The sequence below is a fragment of the Apteryx rowi genome, unplaced genomic scaffold (genome assembly GCF_003343035.1).
Source record: "Apteryx rowi isolate R43461 unplaced genomic scaffold, aptRow1 scaffold_557, whole genome shotgun sequence".
NCBI lineage: Eukaryota > Metazoa > Chordata > Aves > Apterygiformes > Apterygidae > Apteryx > Apteryx rowi.
In genome coordinates, this window is record NW_020450824.1 from 62,524 (window position 1) to 83,364 (window position 20,841).

Consider the following 20,841-nt stretch of genomic DNA (forward strand, 5'->3'; position numbering starts at 1 on the left):
ACTCCTCCTTGTCATGGGATTGCCCTGAGCAGGGTTGTAAACAGTAAGGCAAAGTATTATGGAGGAGTATCATCTCTCATCCTCCAGCAGAATGAACCCCTTGTCCTTGGACTGGGCTTGGTGTGTGTTGAATTTTGGAGCAAAAGAGCCTACCCTCAGCTCAGAGAGGTGAAATGACCTGCAGGAGGGACTTCTGCATGTACTTCCGACTGCTGGTGCATCAGCCCCCTGCAAGCCAGAGCGACTTGCAAGTAATTTAAATATGCTTGTTAACTTCAGCATTAATAGTTTACATGATAATTGTAGCTGAAGTTACGCTTCAGCTTTTCTCCTATTAGTATGTATAGAGTCATTCATTACCTGAAAGAGAAGGCTGCCATCTAATACAAAGTACAGTGTAACAGTTTAGTACTGTGTTTGAACAGGTACAGAGGTGCTGGTGTTACATGTTTGAAGACATAAAATCCATATTCTCAGGGAAAAAAACTAAAGTCATGCTGTGAAGACAAAAATCTGACTAGTTTACTGGGTTGCTTTGCTGAAAAGCTTGTTTTTGTAGGATTACATGGAACAGACCAAAAGAATCCTTCAGTGGAGGAGGGTCTAGTATGGTCCTTGTTACCAGACTGTCCAAAAACCTCCCCTTTTTCCATGCGTTTTCAAAGCGCCCCAGAGAAACGGCATCTTTCTTTTATTCCCATTCTACAGAACTAGGGCGGCGAATAAAGAAGCCCATCGCAGTCCCACACCAGCCTTTCGCCCAGAAGGGAAACTATATCTCCACTTGGAGTTTTTTATAGCCAGACCATCTCTTTCTTCCTTAAAGCTAAAGAATTTAATGTTCAGAGACTGAGCCAGGCAGCCTGTTTTATTGCTTGTTACAAGTACAGAGGCTTATTTACTTAAAAAAATTTTTTTTTACATCAGAATCTAACTTTTTTTTTTCCCTGGCTAAGATAAATATTAGGTCTACCCAGAAACACTGGCTATACCTTTATCTAGAAAGAGATTGAAAGTGGGGTGAAAGTGGTGAGAAAAGCATGGAGTGCTGTCCGTATGTAGGTGCGCATGCGTTAGTATAGGCGTGTGTGTGTACCTAGGCCATGGGAATTGCGTGCAGGAGTTAGAGAAGCTGAAGGATGTTCCTGTGAGTAGCACAATAGAAAATGATTCATTTCTCAGGAGAACGGAACGAGAGAAAAGAGGAAAACAATTACAATAAAAAGGCAAAGCAAGGCCTGAGGTGCTAATAAACTGTAGCCTTTCTAAAACATGAAGCAGATTTAGCAAGCAACATGGAAAAGAGTGTGTGTGTCACTACAGCACGCCAGGCACATCAGGATGGGGAGCCATTTGAATACRTTTCAAGACAGAGTATTGAGGAAAAATACAATGAACAGCAAACCAAATTAAAAACAACAACAGGATATGCCCTTTAAATGACTCATCCAGCCTCAGCTGATGCTGAAGTACAGTATGTGCAGAGACGGTAGACTTTTACTGAGAGGCATATTTTCCTAAAGCTCTTTCTGGTCCTAGCCATTGCCTGAGAGCTACAGTCAGTGCTTGGAACATCTGTGTTTATTTTGCATGACAAACTTGTTCCTCGGCTTTGACAAAATGCATGCTGATTTGGGACTTAGGGTTCGCAGTTCTGCCATAGGGTTGTGCTGAAGCACACGCGGCTGGCCATTGCCTTGGTACATAATACATATTACATGATTTCATTCATATTTAATGGCAAGTGTGCTATATTTTTAATCTTTATAGCTTTAATGTGTGTGAGTGGTTTTAATAATTGGTGCTGTAGGATGGTTACTTCCCAAAATTACCCTGCAAAATTGCTATGTTTTCGGCTTTCAGTTGTGCAGGTTGTAAATTATAAAACTTGGGTAGTAATAAACTTGGCACCCTCTCCTTGCTCTTTGGAGATGCCAACCTGTAACAATAATAGAAAGATACATGCTGGCAAAAATTCCTCCCTGAAGCTTTCATCATGTTGTCTGCACACCCTGTGTGAGAAAATGAGAGACCAGAAGAGTCCAACAGTCAGACCTGGCGGAGGCTGACTGGAGTCACTAGCGATGTTGTAGAGGCCCTCCAAGAATTACAGCRCAACGCTAACAATTTGCCTGCGATGGCTGCATGTAGAGTCATCCCTGCCACACAGTTCTGCCCCCTTAGCCCTATTACAGCCCCGGCCTGGGCCTCTTGCGCGTGGTTACAAGGAGAAGAACCCCTCTGAAATGAAGCAGGGACAGTGGTAAGCAGCGGAGGAGTTAGGGGGGCCCTTGGACATCCTAGTTGCCCTGAGACAGTCCTCTGCGTTTCCTTCCTGCTGGACTCAGGGAAACGAGGCTGATTCATCCAGACRCCTCTGTTCGTGTCCTCAGACTGCCCGTCTCTGCTTTGGTCTTCCGAAACTGTTGTGGCAATGGCCAGCGTGGTTAGCTGGTGCTGAGTTTGAGACCTCTGTGGTTCGTTTTGGAATTTATGTTCTGCAGGGGTAGATCTGCAAATGYGCATCTCTCCCCTCCGCCTGCTGGCTGGCTTCTCTGAGCTCTGGGCTCAGGATGCTGCACAGCACATGACAAATATTTTAAGCAAGCCTGGATCAAACAGCAAGTTTTTTCTTTTTTTTTTTAGAAAGAAGCAACTTGAAACTGGGTGCAGGCATTCTGAAGGCTTTGTTCTGGTTGGGTTTGGGGCTGTTTGGTGGTTCCAATTTCTCTCTTTTTGGGGCGCATCCCCAGTAGGGTAATGCCATTCGCTTTGCCTCATCTTCCCCCACTCACGTTCCGCTGGAGAAGCTGCTTTTCCTTCCCTCCCCCACCGCTCCCTCATTTCCCTTCCAGATTGCTGTGAGCCAGTGCTGTGGGTCAGCCGCTTCCCAAGGCAGCTTTGCGAGCTCATGCATCACTTGTGAAGTTCTCTGGGATAAAGATGGAGTGTGACTTTAAGTCATTATCCTGATTATTTTGGATGTTTTTAAGTGACAACACTAGTCAGGGGTGACCTAACAAAAAACAAACAAGCCTGTAAAAAATTGACTCTTCTTGGACTATGCTTTATATGCCACATAGTAAATCTGCTTTTAGCTCTCTGTCATCACACAATCAATTCAAAGGCAGGAATTAAAAAAAAAAAAAAGTGACAGCTACTCAGTTTAATGAGGAAAACCTAAAGGTTAACTAAAACACCCCTTTTGCTAGCTGAACGATGCAGTCCCCATAATGCATCTGCAACAAAAACAAAATCATTTTTCTCCCATTAAGAATGTGCACGCGGGTTTGGCGTTTGCAGGGACACAATGGAAAATGCTTTTGTTGGGTTTCACGTACAGCTAAATTATGAAGGCTACTGACTGCTTTAGCAGTCAGGCTTTATTACAATGTGTAGTAAACCGTTGCTATTAAGCTTTGCCTGCCAGTGTTAAGATTTGCCCTTCTAAGTCTTCATAGCTTCCTCTGCTGTACAGTACAGTAATTCACAGAAATAGGGAGTACCAAGCCATTGCTTCAAAGTATATGGCCCTATGTAATCAAAATCAAAAGATTGGGTTGGCCCACCCGCTAAGCCTTTTGGCCTATTAGAAATGGAGTAATTCTGTATTTCATCAGTAGAAAATGTCAGGGTGTCCACCTTAGGAGTCATATATTAGCATGTGGGGTTTTGTTTTCAAGTGCTTAACAGTAAGTCCCATGAGCGTAGCGTGTCTGTCCTTAGAAAGCTCTGGTCACCACTGGAGCCCAACAGGAGTGTTCCCAGCCAACAGGCCAGGACACGCGAGAGCCAGCGCCCATGGCGTCTCTCCCTCTCCTTCCTCTCGACAAACTGCCTTTCTCTCTTGTTTGAGCCGTACAACTGAAACTCTTCCACTAGCCAGGGCAGGAGAAAGTGGTGTAAAGGTAACAGTGTTACTATGCGGTGCTGTTTCTAATTACCAATTTCATCAAGACCCTGAATACAAGCCTTACATATTCCATTGCATTCTTTCGTGTTTACTGGCACGTGTCAGATCGCATGGCTCAATAAATGACTGCAGATTCACACTGTGGTTGATCTTTGTGGGTTCAAGTTTTGGTGCCAAATCTCAGGGCAGCAACTCAAGCTCATCACTGTGCCATCCATAAAGGCTTCCATGTTGAAAAGTTCCTGTGCAGATGGGTGTTGTTTATGTACAAAGACCTTGTGCAAAGAAAGTCTTGAGCATCCAGAGAAACACTTTAAGGACGATAAACAAACAGTGACTGTCCCCGGAGAAAGCAGCAGTAAAATCGCCTTAGGTAACAATGGCTCCTTTGGTTGTGCATATTGCCTTCAGCCTCCGGCTTCCGGCAATATTCCACTATCTCTGAAACTCTTTACCCATGGGCAATATTTAGCTGCGACAGTCCTTTGAGCCCAGTCAATATATGTAAAATATGCTGTTAAGGGTATCTACAAGAGTTTACAGGAATAGCCTTCACTAAAGTTTTGAGTCTTCRTCTTAGGGAGGTAGGAGACAAGGGCAAGGGAGCATTTCCACCAGTCCTGCGTGTTTGCAGACTGTAACACTTAAATAGAAGTGCTCGGGTGGGGGCAAGCTGGTGCAACTTCTGCCCACAGAATTGTCCTTGGCAAAATGCCACAGCTCCAGGTTTCAATTTCCAGCCCCAGAGACCACAGCCCAACTTCTCTTGCTTCACCATCTATTAAGGCTTCATCAGTGGGGCTGCTCAGGCTAAGGTTGCGCCCAGGCAGAAGGCCTCCAAGATAAGGCATGGGCTGCTCCCCTGCCTCCTTGCTCTGCCGAGAGAACAGAAGGGAGCTGAAAGGGCCGGCAAACGAAGCTGTGAGGCTTTTTTGCTGTGTTCTTTGAGTAGTTTGGATTCATWGGGAGGAGAGCCCTTATGTTTTCTACCACCTTTCGCAATTTGATCTGGCTTTGTTGTGGAAGGAAAATGATAGCACTCATTTTGTGTGACTAAGTGATATTTTATTTCTTCCTTTCTTTTGGAGTGAGTGTTTTCAGATCCAAAGGCTCCAGTTTTCACTTCAGCACTCCGTCCCTACCTTCTCCACTYTCCTGTTCCTACTTAGAGGTGATCAGAAAATAGTGGACTGCAAATGCAATCCCAAAAAAATCCTTGTTTGTCAAAGAGGTCCCCACAACATGTTGTTAAAACTGGATTTCATTTGATCAAAGTTACACCAATTCTTGTTCAAAAAAAAAAAAAAAGAAAGAAAGAAAAGAAGAAGAGGACTCTAAGGAGCCTTGAATCACTAGGACTGAGTTTCTTTTTAATCTTTCTTTTGCCTGCGATGAAACTTGGTGTCGTTGTCAGTTGTTAGTGGCATATTTTTAAGCCTTATGTTCAAACAATTAGGAGTTTAAAACTGTACAAAGACCTGAACAGACAATTCATAACAAATAAATTATGTGATGATTTTAACATGTTTTCCTTCACCCAGAAAGACTGAAAACAGATAAGGTTTTTAACAAAAATATACTATCTGTAATTCCTCAGGTAATACTTCATGTGAATAATTTTCAGCCAGATTAATTCTCACAAGCTTTTAGATGCCAACATTTGCTTTTCATCATCTGCTCTGTGTGTGGTGATTGTCAACCAAAATTCCCATACTACTACTGCTGTTTCCTGATTGGATAAACATAAGATTTAGAAACAAGAGKAATGTCTTGTTTGAAGTAATTCCTGACATCTCAAGGAGAGTAAAGAAATTGCTTTAAGGAGAAAGCCATAACAGGCCTCTATAGCCTCTTGCTTTTCCTGGGCAAAAGTATTTTAACTACATATGGGCACCCTAGCTTTTATAATACCTGGGTTCCTCCTGAGGGAAAGAGGGAAAAATGGTAACAAATTTGCTACTAGAAGTTCTCTTGTCCTGATTTTGAATTGCTGTAAAGTAACTGAGTTTCCAAGTAGCAGTGCAGTACTGTTTGAAGGATACCTGTCCATCATCTTTCTCTGTCAAGCCACTTGAGGATGCAACTAGAACTAAGCTTTCAGGGAATCTTTATTGTTTGACAAGGCATTTCAGCAAATGTTTAGCTTGGACATCTGTGGGGCTTGGGCATATGTTGAAGTGTTTTGTAGAATGTGAACCTTAATTAATAGCCTGAATGCCAGGCACTGGACGTAGTATTTCCTGTTATTTATTAGTTGTATTACCATAGTGCCTAGAGGCCCACTAAGAGTAGGAGCTCTGCAAAAACAGAGCAATAGATCGGCTCAGTTTTGAAGGGCTTRCATTTTGAGAACACGAGGCATAAAGGATGGAGAGGTGGTGGGAAAAGAAGGGATATTCCTGAAATCATGAAAAGAAAAGAACTGTGGTTTTCATGCTGCCCTCAAGGGCTCAAAATGTGTTTTTGTCTCATGTCAAGATAAAAAGTTAAAATGCAGTTACATTTCTCACACAGTGGAAAATTCTTGATCAAGAAATGTTAGAACATTTTGGGTTCAACCTTGCACACTTATTTTGCAGGGATACTACGGTGCCTTGTGTACCAGCTGTCTGCTCTGCATTGGATACTGCAGTCCAGCTGTATCTGCAGTGGCGTAGCATGACCCTTAAACTACTGGTCAGATGTGCAGTCGTGATGCAAAGTAGGAGACGCGGGATGCAAGGTAAGAAATATTCAAATCTTACTTCTCAAGGAACATTGTGTCAGGTGAAAGGATAATTATTAAAAAATCAAGTTAAACCAGAAAAAATTGTCTCAGGCAGATGTAAATATTTTGTTTCCCAATGGAATTCTGTGACATCCACGTTTTCCCATGGCTGGAAGATAGGATTTTGTTTTAAGCAGAGTTTGATTAAGAAGAAATTAAGAGAAGAGAAGGGGGACAGGAGCTGAAAAAGATAGCTGCTTTGTGCTCCACCTCATTATGTGTTCTTGATGTTATGTTTGAATTTTAAAACTTTCATTTTACCTTTTTTCTATGACCAGTTATTCAGGGGAGTAATTCATTGCGAACATTTGTCTTAAAATGTGTGTTTTTGAAAGAATGTCTGCAATTTATTTTCTGTTGATGTATCTGTGGGCAAAAGGTTTCTTCAGCTGCATGGTCAAGACCACATAACCTCATAAGGGCCCAAACATGGCTTAATTGGCATGCTGTAGTGGGAATATATTCGCATGGTGCTCAGATCGGTAGGGTGTATGTGTGCTAACGCAGTGCACAGAGCCCCACTGTGCCATATATTGTGCACAGACTGAGAGAACGGCTTACACTGAATGCTTTGAAGGAGATTTCCTCACTAATTAATCATCCTGTTTGCAACAAACAAGATTACCATCCTTTTTATTGAAATTTCAAATCCTATCATTGTTCTGTTTGACGAAGGAAAGTGGGTTCACTCATCCTACTTTCCGGTGTTCAAGTGTTCACTTTACAAACAATCACAATCTGTTCCGTGTTTGCAAAATAAGTGTATTAATCCTGATGAAGAGCTCCGCCACTGTGATTTACCTCACTCCCCTGAGATGCGCCGCAGTGCTCATTTTATCTGGTACAAAGTGCTACTGGAGCTGGAAGTGCTTGCTCTCGTGTTGCCGTCGCTCCCGAACTTTGGGGGGTAATTGGCTCTGGGCGTGCAAGTGTGTGTGGGCCCAGGGGAGGAGAGGAAGGAAGGAGAAGCGCAAGAAAACGTCTAGCATGAACCAAGAGAAGTGCAGAGCCTGACAGCTTTTCAGAGGGAGCAGGGGGACGTGGAGCCCTGCAGCTCCTGGCTCCAGCCCTTTCCTCCCCTCTAGCCTGTCCTCTCCGGTGCGGAGCGGAGAGCCCTTGTGAGACAGGCTTCCCAGAAGAAACTTTCCGAGCCCACATCCTGAGCCAGTGTTTTAGTTTATGAAAATTATGCATGGGTACAGTTCCCAGAAAATGAGTTCCTTTTAAATTCATCATTGAAAAATCTGTTGCTGTTACGGAGGTGCTAATTCCTAAATGGCCTCGTGACTTACACAGGGCTCTTGTACAGGTGAGGGCTTCTGGTCTGCGTCATGCTGTATGTCAGGCTAGGCAATCTGACTTCTGCAGATCTGCACATAAGTTGCTTTGGGAAAGGTCCCATGCTCAGAAACCACCATGTTCTCAGCCGGCTTTAGAGCAGCCTTTAAGGACAAAGAGCCTGATTGTACGATGCCACTTTGTACAGAGAGCAAAAGTCGTTCACTGCAGTCTGAGCTCCTGCTGCAGGATGCCTGCACAGCATGTGTGTATCCGGGTCCTCCAGCAACAAAGCAATTGGTGCCATCATAGCAGATGAGGAAGAAATCATCTCAGGGTTCTCCTTCTTGCTCTTTGCTTTCGCAAACTGATTTTCTGATTTTTCCCATGCTTGGGCCTACAAAATGGAACTTAAAGTGAGGTATCAACTGTTGTGTTGATAAGAAAATCTTGAGCTGACAACAGGAGGAACCCTCAGGAGGCTGTTATCTTTAAAAAAAAAGGGGGGGGGAGTGTAGTAGTTTAAAACAGAACTGTTAGGGATGTATATAAAGAAACATGTATATACCCATTCAGGCAGGATCACTAATGTTATGTGGTAAGACACTCACAAATGGGAGAAAATGAAGGTCCTTTGTCTTTGCGTTTTAGTGTATTATTCTTGGGTTGTAGTGGTTGTTCTTTTTCCTCATAAGCTTCTGTAGGCTGGACTCCTTACCGACTTTTTCTTACTGTTCGCCATATTTAATGGATTTCCTCTTGAGGGTGGAGTAGAGCAATACTGCAGTTAAATATGCCTATGTGAGGATTAGAGATCCAATGCTGCCCAACCAATGCTTGCACCGGGACAAGCTACCATTATAGAGATTGTACTATCAACCCAGTCAGTACTATGGTGATGCTTTAACCCAGGCCGCACGCACATTGCTGTCTGACCCCTGCCTTTTAGCAAAGATCTGCCTCCCTTAACATACTTGCTTTGACAGTGTGCTATTGTTTATGTTAACTGCAGAGCTAAAACTCATCTTTTTCTGTCTTCCTCTTCCTCTTTGCTTGCCTTTGAACAGTTTAACAGCCCTTAGAAACTTTTACATGTACAGTGAAAAACAATTATGGATTGCTGCATGTAAAAAGATATATTTCTATCAGGAGAGACTGTTCTGTCACTGTATATAGTTTCAACTCTTACCGTTACTAATGCTAGGACCTCTTGTTGATTTTGTAGTGTGTGGATTGTCTAGTAGTAGAAAGCGGAGATTTCCAAAGACTGCCACACTTGTCCCAGAGTGCTCCGAGCGTGTGGGCAGACAGGTAGATGGAGGCTTACAAAATGGTGTAACACAGCTCCACTGACTTCAAGTTAGTCTCTGCTGTTGCAGCATCTGGAGCTCCCCTGCAGGGAGCTGAGCCACTCTGGGATTTGCCGTATCTCCTGGGAGGTGTATTTCATCTGAATATTGATGGGCAAGGAGGGAAGCTCTCTCTGTTTCCAGCTGGATACAAACTGGGAGCGCTTAGACACCTGAGAACAGGCACATGAAAAAGCAAAGGAAGCCTTATGAGAAACACCACTCCCAAATTGCTGCAATCTTCTGGACCAAGTATGGTCACCTGAGGGATTGCTCAGGAGGAGGCTAGGAGCAGTGCTTAGTGCAAAGCCAGTGGCCCATAGCATCTGGTAGGGAGCCCTGGCAGGTCCCCAGAAGAAGGCAGAAGGTGTGTTTAGAAGCTGGGTCCTTTGGCACTGGGATGATGCCATGAACGTAACACTAGGCAAGGGGCAGATGTACAGCCTGATCACAGGCCGTTAAAAAGCATTGGTAAGAAAGCAGTGCTGCGCGCACCCAAGCAACAGCAGCGCTTGTTCCTGAGGTTTCAGAGCTGTGGAGAGCCCAGGAAAGTCGCTGCTGCTGGCAGGGCAGGCCTGCCAGCAAGGCACTCCTGCCAGGCTGCGGCGGGGGCAGCCACGCAGCGCAGGAGATGCTGCATGTCAACACGCTGCTGTAGCTTCGCTTTCCAAAGTGGTGCCCTGCAGGAAAAAGCAGGACGGGTGCTATGGGCAGAGGAGACACCACAGCAGGCCAGTCCCCAGGCTCAGGAGCTCACCTCTGCCAATGTGGTGGCAAGTTCCTCCACCTCCAGGAACTGGGGTTTTCTCTAAAGGAGAAGCTTCCCAGCAGCTTAAGAGCCAAGGGATGCATGCTTCCCAGGGTGCACAGAAACACTGCCTCTCTCAGGGAGCCAGGCAACGTGTCAGCTCACCAGATCTGGATGTCTTGCTGAGAAAGCTCCCAGAGCAGCGCAGGATGTCAGTGCCTGGTGGCTACAGGGTGCCTGGACCTTTCTGCTGCCCTTGCCGAGAGGTGGGTGATTGGGAACACTTAGCCAAGAGCTGGCACAGACAGGTGGACAGTGTCTTTGAGACAGCCTAGCTTATGGCGCCCTGTTCTTGACCAGCAAGCCCCGTTTCAAACAGTTCAGTGTGAAACTGGGAGTGAGGCAGTAAAGCGGATTCCTCTGGCCATCCCCGCGGTCCAAGCAGTCCAGGTTGCAAGGAGGCTCTAGGAGGTGGTCCGTGCGCCCGTGCCTGGGGCACCAGCTGCATTTAGGGCATTTTGGTAATCCGATCTCTTAATAAAGAACCGTAACAACTGCAAAGGCGCAGTCTTCCCATGTTTTTAGCCTGACATATGCTACATAAAACACAGGTATCATTTCTTATTTATTCTTTCCAAGAGCATAAAGCATAATTATAAAGGTACATTTATATGGGGTCCCAGTCCATCATGGGGGTTTCTAGAGGCACTAACTGACCATGAAAATCAGATGGGTAAAGTGAATCTCACATCAGAGAGAGGAGGAGACCACAAAGTGTCCTGAGAAGGAGCATTTCTCCTCTGAAAGGATCCACATTAGTTAACATTTAGAGTGGTTTCCAGTGAACAAAAATTCAATAAAACTTTATTTTAGAAGGAAGAATCCCACTAGTGATGTAACCACATTTTTAACAGCTCTTTTTCTAATCGCCATTGCTTTATCAAGAAATGTAAAGTTGTATTTTTTTATTGATATTTAAGAATAAATTCTTACAACATCATATCTATAAAAGGTTCATCACAGAGCAAATACCACTCTAACCTTTTAAGCTTCTACAGTAAAAACTGTCTTCTTTATTTATATAAGTTTGGGAAAGATACAAATGTAATCATAACCCCTAAGGCAGAATTTTATGGCAGTTTTCAGAACTCCTCTCTATAAAAACCGCTCAAACCTACACGCATAAAAGTTTCCAATAAAATTTGTTTTAGATCCTGCTCGTAAAACATGAATTTCTCTCCCTCTCCCTGGTTCTGGTGCTACAGGTGTCCAGGCGCCAGAGACGCTTGCCGCGCGCCCGGGAGGCCTTGCCTCCGCCGGCACCTAGGACTGCCTCCCCCGGCCACGTGTTGTCCCCGGCCGGGTCAAGTCACTCGCTCCTTGGCAAATGGTGCTCGTGCTGGCACCGAGGGGCCGTCAGCTGGGGGCTTGGCCTTATAGGGCACAAACCCGGCACTTCTCCTTATTCTTCCCTCGCCTCGAGTCTTTCCCATAGCAAGGAGGAGAGAAGCTTTTCGGGAGAGATTTGCTCTCTCTTTTCTTTATGTGAAACTAGCAATTTTGGAACCCTGCTTTCTCCCTCTACTTTGTTTAGCCTGTGCTTTAAATCAAATGTCCTGGGCTGCATTTATTTGCCGACAGCATCAGGTCTGCGAATAGATGGAAACCGCATCCCAGAACTGTAATGTAGCTCCTCGGAGCACACGTCTGTTAACTCTTCCATAGCACAGCGATGCCTTGCTTTGGGCAGCTCCTTGTCCRTGCCCGGGGCGATAAACTGGACTCGGTTAAACCACAGCAGAGGCAGTCATCTGACTTTGCCCAAAGTCTTTGTCTGAGCTTGTGGACTGACCCAACATTGTTAGTCTCACAATAAAAAAAACAAAAAACCCTGTGTGTAAAGAATCGCACTATAAAAATGGAAGCGGAGTGGCTTGTTGTCCGGGTGAAGTGTAATGTTCTAGACATACGATAATCTAGAACATGTGCTTCCTCTTTCTGTTGGATTTATTTCGCTRCTTAAAACGTTCATGCTTTGCACTCACTTGAAAGACTCTTGGCACTTTTGGTTTTACATTGGTCAAATATATATGCAGGTATTAGATGTCATTTTAAACTAATTAAAGAATCCTTGCTGTGTAAGCTTCGTGGTTGCATGCTATCCACCGAGTGTTAGCAGCAGGTAGAAATTTCTTTATTTACATTTCAGTTGAGAAAATAAATACATGCAGGTATGAAGTGAAGTTGCACGGGGTTGGAGGGAGGCAGGCTGGCTGTGTTGTTGGAATGAAGTGCAGGAATAAATCTCCGCAGACTGGGGCTTTGGAGGATTCCTAGCAACTAAAGGCTCATGCCTTATCAGCCTAGATTAATTTGCTTTTACTGTTCAGGGTGGATTTAACCCTGATAACTCACTCCGGATGGTATCTGATGAAAGACCTGTGCTTTCTTTTTCTGACGGCAATTAGAGGAAAAGTGCACGTAGGAACAAAGCCTGCTGCTCACAAAAGTTAATGCAGATGCAATTCATAGACTGTATGTTTTTACAGAAATAAAATTATAATTTTTCCCTAGAGGTACATGCCTCAAAGCATTCCTAAAAATACCTTAAAAGTAAGAACAACTTAGTTTAAAGCTATGCTGATATGAAAGTATTGTTTCTAATGTGATAAACAGTACTAGCATATTTTTTCAGAAAGACTGTTCCTCCAATGACTCCCACAGGCTGCAACTCGCCCAGAATGCCTTTGGCTTGGTGACTTAAGTCTTGCTTTCTTAGGACTTCAGCTCTTAAAAGCCTGCTTCACTTTCCCAAGAGCCCACAGCCACTGCTGTGGCTACTCCGTAACTGCGAAAAATCAAGCAGCTTATCTTCATTCAGCTAATGGCCTTTGAAAAAATGGCAGAGGAGTGCTAGTGGTTTCCAATCTGCTTAGTGGGGCCGGTCCACAGCCTGCATCTGCTGGAAAGCTTCCGTGTGTCTAAGTTTTTTTCTGAGAGCCGTTTTCCTCTTATTTTAACAAGCCCCTTGTGCTAAAAGCTCCTTGCAGTACCTGAGAAGCAGGCCAGGACGTTTCCTTGCTCAGTGTGCTCTCAGACCTGCCCTGGGCAAGGGCAGCAGGCAACCAGGGATATTTGGTAGACCAGTAGTTGCAAAATACCCGTATAATAAAAAATATGATTCATGAGGTATTTTTCTCCTGTTTACCTTAAAATAGACTTCAATTACATTTCTGCCTTCCCATTTGTGTCTTATGTAAGAAATTGGCTCTCAGAGTATTAACAAGCCAGCTGTTAGCACTTTAATATTTCCCTGTCTTCTGCTCCATTAGAGAGGGCTACATACTTAGTATCTGCTAGGTTTGTTAATTATTAGTTAACTCTGCTTTATGGGTATTGTCTAACAAGGGAACTTCTCCCAAGTGCTCATCGTTATTTATCATTTGTACGGCTTCTGTGTCTTTTCTGTGTCCCAATTAGAAGCTAGGTTTAAGAGTGAACTTTTTCTTATCAAAAAGATTCAATGAAGCAGGTTTCTCCAAAAAAGCTTAAAGGAGTCAGGTGCCCAAATGCCTTGGAAAGACGGTCACTTTGTTTCCTTAGACTTATTCACATAAGATCGAGTTCCTGATGATTGGTGGAACAAAGACTAGCATAGTCCAGACACGTCCCGAGTTTAAGCAATAAATGAAATAAGCAGGAGGAAGGAACTATAAAAAGAACTGAAAGCATAAACTAAAGGAATGGAGCCATTTACTTCTCACTTCAAGACTGAGGAGAGGATACACTCTTGGGCATTACAACAGTTTCACCGGGTTATACCTGCTCACTTCGGACTCCAAAATTGCCAGCCCAGCAACCATYGCCAAGCTCATCTTCAGCTCTTAAAGCTCAAGTTAAACCTTCAGGAGTTCTCATCACTGCTCCAAAGGAGAAGCAATTTTTTCTAGCAAGCACCTTTGTGATGTCTTTTATGAGTCCTGCTGTAAACAGTGCGAGTTCTCCATTTGGGCTGAGTTTAAGAGATCTGATTAGATCCCTCTAAATTACACTGTTAATTTCTACTGCTGAATTCAACTTGGCACAGAATTTGCAGTATTCTGAACACAATTAGCCCCTAATGGTTTATCCAGTAGAGTGGGGCAGCTGCAACACCGCATCGTATGTTTTCCGCTGGAAGAAATGCTGAGACCCTCACAGCCTTCTGCATGATGGGGAAGAAGAAATCATCAGACAAGGAATGAAGGAGCATTTGGACAGCAGCACTGCGAAAGCCTCGTCTATGTCGGGTGCGGACTGGTATGTTTGTGAGAGTGGAAATGTCAGAAGGACCACTTATGCTATGGAGAGACTCTTCCTAAAAGCACGTGCGCAGAGCAGAAAGATCAGTATTGAAGGATTTGAGAAAGCAAAAGAAAGAATGGCTTTCTGCAGGTGTCACACGACTGGGGTACAAAGAAAGCAGGCTGACGGCAAACGTGAGTACAGCACCTAGCTGAGAAATCTTCCCACTCCAGATTCTCCAGAGCTTTCGGTGGTCATTCAAAGGTTAGCGGGATTACAGAGGGAAGAAAAGATAGTTTAAAATTCTGTCGTACTAGAGGCACCAGTGTTTGATGCTCATGTGTAAATGGCTACACGATCAATCACATCCTTGATTTCAAGAGGCTGGTTTTTCTTGGCTAGAAGACTGACAAAATGATAAATTCCTGGCTACACATGCAAAACTACACACTAGCCAACAAATCTTTCTTGCCTTCCTTCTTCCCAACAACATGGAGGGAATCTAAAGTACAGGAATATCCCCAGAGTCCTAAATGGCCTTCAACAGACATGTCCTAATGAAGCCAAGTTAAAAATCTGTAATAAATTAATGAGAATGTTCCTTTTAGTGGCAATCATCCATACACTCCCTCTTATGGCACCTTTTAATTATTGTTACTAATGATAGAGTTTTTGGGTCACTGCTTTCGGAAAGAAGCAAACCAAAAAACTTCTTTCTGCTTGAAGCAAGCATTCTTCAGCTTCTGCAGTACACATGCTCCAAAGGTGAAATGAAAGAAAAACCTGGCGTATTTGGTAGATGTCGTCTGGGGGAAGTGGCGCTGCTGTTGACTTTCTGTATTCTGCTGATAAATGAAGCAGGTCATTCTCTGTGCCTTTGTATCCATTACCTTTCACCAGCTCGAAATGCGCTTCATTTTCATTCTGTTTTGGCACAGGATCAGAGGGTGGCTCTCAGCTTCTGATCTAAATAAAATAATAATGATTTTAGGCAGTACTGTTTGTATTATTCATTGCTCTTGGCAAAACAAATGTTGATCTTATAACACCGTTATTAATATTTTGATAGGGTAATGGAGCCACCTGGATTTAGAGCAGAGACAGGCTTCTTGCTAAGGTGATCCATTAGTTTACAGGCTTGTAGGAGGAACACTCACRAATCGCAAGCAAATTTAATAGTGTTTTCAGGCCTTTAAGTTGGAAGTGTAGTGTGATTGTTATCATCCTCTGCTTTAGGTTCAGCTTCTTTTCACAACAGAGAGCTGCTAATTCTCAATCCCCGATGCTTGTTGATAGGAACAGGGCTTTGTTGCTTTGGTTCTCTCTCATAAAAATAAGGCTATTTCTAGCAGTTTTGAGGTGGGTAACTCCCTCAAGCATGAATCCTTGCAAGGATTAGAACGAGGAACAAAGACGCTTTACACCCCATCTTCTATACTTGCACCGAGTGGCTGTTTCCATATGAGACTTTTCAAGCTATTGATTGCCTGAACTATCTGTATTTCTGGCTAACAAGGTGCTGTCAGGCACCTATTGTAAAGGCTTGACAGCATCATCAATATTAGTATTAGCGCTACTTTTCTAGCTTATGAGGGAAGGACATGTATGATTGATACAGAGGCATGTGAAAAATTGTGCAAGGTCATTGCTTTTTTTTTTTTCCCCTGGGCTTTCACAAAAGCCCTGTTTGCTTCCCTGACTCCTCAACACAGAGAAATGAATYGATCAGCACTGCTGCTAAGTTGGTTGGGAGGACGAGCAATCAACACAAAGTGCTGGCTCTGCCTGCCCAACAGCTTAAGGCACCGTCCAAGCAGCGCGTTCAGACAGGTCGCTTCCATGGGCTGAGGGCTCTGAGACTTGAAGTTCTCGCTTGAGCTTTAGCCCTCTGGAGTCAGCCAGTGGGCAAAATGTCTTTCCCTGGACCCACATGTCACAGACGTGTCAGCCCTGGAGAGAGAAAGGAAGGGAGGAGCGTGTTAGTAAGCTTGTACGTGTGACCGAGCTGACTGCTTGGGCTAATAACGTACATGCAGATGCAAGACTCTGAATGCAGCTTTGCAGTGGTTGCTCCCGAATCGAGGCAGACGTGCAGGTCCCCTGTTTAAAGATGCCTCTGTGTAGATACACACACTGTGTCCGCATGTTATTACATGGAGGGGAAGAATATGACAAATTGTAGGGCACACACGCATAGGGTAGTGCGAAAAATCAGACCGTGTCTTGGCTGTGCTCTCTGATTTCCACTCTCCTTCTCCTTTGCTGTTTCTTCTTCCAGCTGTGCTACCAAAAATGGTCCTTGCCCCAAACCTCTCCAGATTGATGCCTGGAGTGCACTTGATGAGCCCTGGGCGAGGGGAGAGCAAATGCCATCCAAGGCTTATGCTGTCCCTGTCACTAGGCCAAGAGGAAAGTTTCTCCTTTCATCCTGATAAAAACCTGGGTTTGTTAATGTTGGGTTTTTTCTCTCTCTCTCTCTCTGCCACAGAGCCTCCCCGTCTGTCACTCTGGTGTGGGGCAGAGGTTAGAGGGTGCTGGGACAGTGTCTAACTCTAATTTGCCCCAGATGTAGCATACAGCCCGTAGTGCTTCCTGGGAGCCGTAGGAGATGAGCTGCACCAAAGTGCGGCACCCACGCTGCTCTCGCCGTCGGCAGCCCCGGGACTGGACGCTGCCCTTGCGGTCCAGCCCGCGAAGAAGCCGGGCCTGATCGCCTTGCAGCAGGAGCGGGGTTAGGAACCATATTGCGACTCCCAAAGTCTCCATGGCTTCCTCATTGCTCCAGCAGGGAAATAATCTGCACCAGACTTGTTTTCTGGCACAGACTGCTTTCCCTCGGTGCCAGCTCCAATGTGTAGGCTGGCACATTGCAGAAATGAGGGGGAGGGGGGGATGGAAACAGAGCCCTGGCTCCGTCAGCTCCCCAGGCTGGCCTGCCCGTCCCTGGCTGCCCATGGCTTCACGGCAACCTCTATTTTTGGTGAGGCAAATCTTCTGTTAACGTCACCGGGCAGAACAAGCCTTTAGGGAGGAACGGGAGCTGGAGCCCGGGGGTAAGGCTCTCCCCCTTCCTCACCCTGTGGAGAAACGCCGGAGCCTCTGAAGCAAGGGGCTTTTTGGACAGGAGTGCGATGGAGTCAGGGCCGGGGGAGCCTTAACGCCTCTCAAACCTGCCCCCCTGGTTTGCCCCACAGGGTGCTGCACACGTTGAGGATGACGGGAGAGACCCCCCAGCTGTGCCACTCACTGACCTCCTAAACTACAGCCTCTAACATTTAAACCCCCAATTTACAGCTCCCCTCCCAAATCAGGAGAAATGCTACAGGCCTGAAACTAAAGGCAGAGCCTTCCATGTCGCCCTGCCTTTAGCCTCTCTCCCTGCCTGGTTGTTGTGCCTGATGTAAACTGTCCTTCCAGTTCACAAACAGCTCAGTTATTACTGCTTAAAGAGTGCRTGGAATAAATAAGCGATGGCTGAGCTTGAGAAAATACCCTCAAACAGAACGTTGTTTTCTGTCTCTGCTTCTTTCCACTTTCCCTTTATTTTGTTTTTACCTTGTCATAGCACCATGATATCATGACCTCAGCAAACATCAAGCAAAAGACATCTCCTTCTCCTGAACTACTTCTCTCCTGTTGCTTATTGGTACAGAATCTAGCCAGCTGCAGGTTTAAAGCCAAGATTTTCCGTTCTGCTTCAGACAGTTCAGATTAGAAGCAGGGAGCCACTTCTGGCAAACTGTTCTGAAATTTCCACCCCAAAGGCAGCTATGTTGGGGAGGAGCCTGTTTATACGTAGGTTAGTTTTAAGCTGCCTTCTTCAGAAGCCTGGGCATCCAGCTAGTGAATAGAGATGTAAAAGAAATGCGTGCAATTTCCAGAGTATCACTGCAAAGTTAAGCCTTGGAACTTGACATGTAAGTTAATTTCTGCGTTCGTTTTGCTTTAAAATAAAGGTTGCCTTCATGCTGTTCCATATGTGAAACAAGAATTTGCTTTGAGCTACTTTTTTAGTAGCTCTTTAAAATGAAGATTCTTGCGGAGGCAAAGCTGGAAGTGAAGATATGCACGTAGTAATGAGACTGGTATACGTGTCCTGTAGCAGGACACTGAGCTTGTTGAAAATGACCTTCTGAAAAATATTTTCATCTTTTTTTTTTTCCTGCTCCTATTCTTTCAAAATATGCTCCAATTCACACATGGCACACAGTATTCAATAGCTGACAGGACAGCATTAACACATGAAGTCCCCACTGGGGTTAATGTCACACTGCCACCACCAGAACTAAGCTATCTACCCACAAGAGAGATTGTAGGATTATGCGTTATCTTTCTTATTAACAGTGGGACATTCTACCTGGAGATTAAAGAACAAAAGCCTGGGAAGACAGTTAATTATAGCTTAAGCTTCACACGCAGAGTTAATGAATTTTAACGTGCCTCAATTAATAACTAATTGGGTTTTGCACCTCAGCTGTGAATGGAAGTGTAGGGGTGTCTAGGAAAAAAATGGGCCTGAAGATGAGCTGTTTTAATTGAAATACTGTAGGAACATTCCACAGTGGAAATGGAACCCTAGTGTTATTTTATTTTTTAATGAAGAGGGAAAATCAAATGGGAAGTTGTTTCCAGCATGAAACAAGTAGCAGAGTTACAGAGTGATTATTTTATCACCATTAGTATGTAGGTCGGAAAGTACCTGATTCAGACAGGTAAGTAAGACTGTGGCTTACTTCTGGCCTGCAAGTAGCCACATTGCAGTCAACTACTCCCATGTTTAACACCTTCCCCATCCATCAGCAGTAAACTCAGTGCAAGGATGAAACCTGGAGCACTTTTATAAGCACGTTGCGACAGTGGGTGGGAAAACCCTGCCTGGATGCCAGGGGCGTGCTCGTTCGTGGCTGACCTCCGGACTCCAAGCAGTCAGTCTGAATGTGACAGCTGCATTCGCGCACATCTGGCCGAATCCCAGGACGAGGGCAGTGACAGTGGCCGCTTTTGAGCTTCCTTGAGCCGAATCTTCACTGAGGTCTCGAGAGTTTAAGCAGGTGCCAGGAAACCTTCTGATGAATCTGGCCCAATGGGAGTGTTACTTAAAAACTAATGGGAGGTGATGGCCCAGCAGTATGCTAGAGAATGTGTTAAAGCTTTAACTTTTCATTTAGGGTTTTTGACAAGACACTGCAGATTATAAATAATGGATGAATTCCCAAAGTATGTCTGCACTTCCTGGCTAACTTCCCACATGGGTGAACTGTGAGTTTTCTCCTTAATTATCTGTAGGAGAACCTTTGCATATTGCTCTTTAAGCATATAATTATCCTTGATCATTTGGGATGAATTATATGTCCTTAGTACTGTATAGATTTGGTCCTAATGTAGGGCATACAGTCAAGCAGATAAAAAAGATGTGAAGGACATAAAATAGTCTGAAGAGCCTCAGCTGCTTTCCTTTGAACACGGGGGTTTATTTCGAAGGATTTAAAAGGCACTGTGGACCAGAGCCTGCAAGCACTTGTTCATCTGAGCTGCTCCTAAGAAGCAGGCTCTTCTTGCGACTTTTTTTTTTCCGCATGACTGGGCCCCCTAATATTTCATAGTTGCCCTTTTAGCTCAAGTACAAGTGGGCCTAATAAACAGAGCCTCTGTCTTCTGTAGGGCTGAGCAATTTGAAGTAAGCAGCATTGGCGGGGCTGGGATTTACCTTCTGCGATCTCCCATGGCCTCTAAACACTTACCCTTTGCATGATAGGGCAGTTCCTGTGGCCTCCTTAACGTAAGTTCCCTCCGCAGAGAGCTGACAGTCTGCTTCCACTTGCTTTCCTTACCAGCGCTGCTCATCRTACAGTCGAAAATGGACAGTGGCGACTGACTGACAAATCACAGTAATGTTAGAAAGCAGGCTGTGGTCAAAGGATGATGCCTAGCGACATCCTGGGAGATGCAGTGCTGTCCCCAGTGCCCGGTCCTAGGGCTCTTCGCCCACCCAAATAAATTCTGCTCTCCAGCTATCTAGATAGACACAGATTATGCACAGGAGTAAAGGTTTGCGGAGGCTGTGCTGAAATTCAGCCAGGACACATACCTTATTGATTTTATGTATTTCATATGAAATATTAAACAAGCAGTATGTAAAGGATGAAAATGTGATACACAGAAATACAGGGCCTGATTGAACAACTTTCACTCGTGCCCTTAACACAACAGCCAGTCAAGTGCTTCAATAGCTTGGGGGAAAAACCTCTATATGCGGCTTTGATCTTACTCCTGTCCGAGTCTCGTCGATCTTTTGAGCAGGATGAAGCCCTGAAAGCAGTCACTGGAGCTATTTTACTTTCAATTCAGCAATGGACTCGCACCAAATATTCAATCTCTGGATTCCAGGTGTTGTAGAATTTAGGTRGAAAGAAATGACGCGTAGCATAAATTTTTTTATGCTCTAGGATGGATTGTGCCTGGTAGTGCTATTGGTCTAATGAGATATTTTATGTCTTTTTCT